Source organism: Orycteropus afer, unplaced genomic scaffold, assembly GCF_000298275.1.
Source record: "Orycteropus afer afer isolate SDZICR_OR568_19922 unplaced genomic scaffold, OryAfe1.0 scaffold00343, whole genome shotgun sequence".
Classification (NCBI taxonomy): Eukaryota; Metazoa; Chordata; class Mammalia; order Tubulidentata; family Orycteropodidae; genus Orycteropus; species Orycteropus afer.
In genome coordinates, this window is record NW_006921930.1 from 379,875 (window position 1) to 382,893 (window position 3,019).

Sequence of the window (3,019 nt, forward strand, 5' to 3'; positions counted from 1 at the left end):
TTGAACTGCCAGCCTTCTGGTTAGCAGTCAAGTGACTTAGACACTATGCTACCAAAGCTCCTTAGTTTACATTATTTAAGAAATGCAAATACAGAATTGCTTGAGTTAGAATTTTAAAAAACGAGGTTCTGGGTAGCTGTCTACAGAGCAGAGAAATATGTTAGGGATATGCTAATAAATTCCGTGGGAGGGAGGCAAGGCTAGGCCCCAAGCCCCTAGAACCAGGAATGGGAGGGACCAGGAGTGGTCTCAGGGACCTCAGAAGCAGCAGGCTCTCCAGGTTAAAAGGGGTGGGAGGCAAGGTTAGGCCCGAAGCCCCTAGAGCCAGGAAAGGGAGGGAATAGGAGCAGCTTTGGGGACCTCAGGAGCAGCAGGATATCCAGGTTAAAAAGAGCAGGAGGCAAGGCTAGGCCTCAAGTCCTCTAGAGCCAGGAAAGGGAGGGCCAGGAGCACGAGGGACCATAAAGTGGCAGATTTCAGGTAGGAATTAGATAAGAGGAGGGTGCAGAGGTTTCTAACAGCTAAGGGAGACAAACTTATCTGTCAGTTTGTCATCCTGTGAGGCATGTACCTTGCTGTGAGGCTTGAGGTTGTGCCACTGGTATTTCAGACACCAGTGGAGTTGCACATGGTGCAGTTTACAGACTAAGACAGACTAGGAAGAAGGAGGAGGCCATCCACTTCTCAAAAATTGGCCAGGGAAAACCTTATGAATAGCAGAGAAACACTGTCTGATACATTACAAGGCAACTTTATGAATAGCTTGGAAACATTGTCTGACACAGTGCAGGAAGACTAGCCCCTTGGGTTGGAAGGCACTCAAAATAGGGCTGGAAAAGGGCTGCCTCATTAGAGTAGAAGCAACCTTAATGATATGGATAAAGTCAGTCTTTCAAGACTTCCATGTGCTGACATGGTATGACTCAAAATGAAGAGAAAGAACTGCAAACATCCATTAATAATCAGAACATGGAATGTATGAAGTATGAATCTAGGAAAATTGGAAATTGTCAAAAAAGAAATGGAATGCATAACGATTGATATCCTAGGCATTAGTGAGCTGAAATGAACTGTTTTGGGCCATTTTGAATCAGACAAACATATGATCTACTATGCCAGGAATGACAAATTGAAGAGGAATGGAATGGCGTTCATCATCACAAACGATGTTTCAAGATCTGTCCTGAAGTACAATGCTGCCAATGATAGGATAATATCCATACGCCTACAAGGAAGACCAGTTAATATGACTAACACTCAAATTTATGCACCAACCACCAATGCAAAAGATGAGGAAATTGAAGATTTTTATCACCTTCTGCAGTCTGAAATTGACCAAACATGCAATGAAGATGTGTTGCTTAACACTGCTAATTGGAATGCAAAAGTTGGAAACAAAGAAGAATCACCAGTAGCTGGAAAATTTGGCCTTGGTGACAGAAATAATGCTGGAGATCGCATGATAGAATTTTGCAAGACCAACGACCTGTTCATTGCAAATACTTTTTTTTCAACAACACAAACAGTAGCTACACACGTGGACTTCACCAGACAGAGTACACTGGAATCAGATTGATTACATCTGTGGCAAGAGGCAGTGGAAAAGCTCAATATCTTCAGCCAAAACCAGGCCAGGAGCTGATAGTGGAGCAGACCATCAACTGCTCACATGCAACTTCAACTTGAAGTTGAAGACAATTAAAACAAATCCACAAGAGCCAAACTACCATCTTGAATATATCCCTCCTGAATTTAGAGACCATCTAAAGAATAGATTTGATGCATTGAACAGCAGTGACCGAAAACCAGAAGAATTGTGCGATGACATCAAGAACATCAGCCATGAAGAAAGCAAGAGGTCATTAATAATACTAGAAAGAAAGAAAAGACCAAAATGGATGTCAGAAGAGACTCTGAAACTTGCCCTTGAGGGAAGAGTAGCTAAAGCAAATGGAAGAAATGACAAGATAAAAGACCTGAACAGAAGATTTCAAAGAGCAGCTCGAGTAGACAAAGCCAATTACTGTAACGAAATGTACAAAGACCTGGAGTTAGAAAACCAAAAGGCAAGAACACGCTCAGCATTTCTCACACTGAAAGAACTGAAGAAAACATTTAAGCCTCGAGTTGCAATATTGAAAGATTCTATGGGCAAAATATTGACTGATTCAGGAATTATCAAAATAAGATGGAAGAAATACACAGAGTCACTGTACCAAGAACTGGTTGATCTTCATCCATTTCAGGAGGTGGCAATGTTCAAGAACCAGTGGTATTGAGGGAAGAGTTGAAGCTGCACTGAGGAAATTGGCAAGGAACAAGGCTCCAGGAATTGATGGAATACCCATTGAGATGTTTCAACATATAGATGCCCCACTGAAGGCACTCACTAGGTTATGCCAAGAGATTTGGAAGACAACTACCTGGCCAACTGACTAGAAGAGATCCATATTTGTACCATTCCAAAGAAAGGTGATCCCACAGAATGTGGAAATTATCCAAAAATATCATTAATATCGCATTCAACTAAAATCTTACTGAAGATAATTAAAAACAGTTGCACCAGTATATTGACAGAGAACTTCCAGAGGTGCAGGCTGGATTCAGAAGAAGATGTGGAATGAGGGATATCATTGATGATTTCAGATGGATCTTGGCTCAAAGTAAAGAATGCCAGAAAGATCTTTACTTGTGTTTTATTGACTATGCAAAAGCATTTGATTGTGTGGATCATAACAAATTATGGATAACACTGAAAAGAACTGGAATTCCAGAACAGTTCATTGTACTCATGAGGAACCTGTACACAGACCAAGAAGGCTGTTATTTGACCAGGACAAGGGGACACTGCATGGTTTGAAATCAAGAAGGGACTGTGTCAGGGTTGTATCCTTTCACCGTACTTATTCAATCTGTATGCTGAGCAAATAATCCAAGAAGCTGGACTATATGAAGAAGAACGTGGCATCAGGATTGGAGGAAGAATCATTAACAACCTGCAATACACTGATGACACAAC

General features: G+C 41.4%; 1 protein-coding gene across 1 annotated transcript in view; it reads right to left on the reverse strand.

Annotated features, from left to right (window-relative positions):
- The window catches only part of KITLG (KIT ligand), a 95,606-nt gene that overhangs the window by 34,717 nt on the left and 57,870 nt on the right, over nt 1–3,019 (reverse strand). The gene's annotated exons all lie outside the window — the stretch shown is intronic.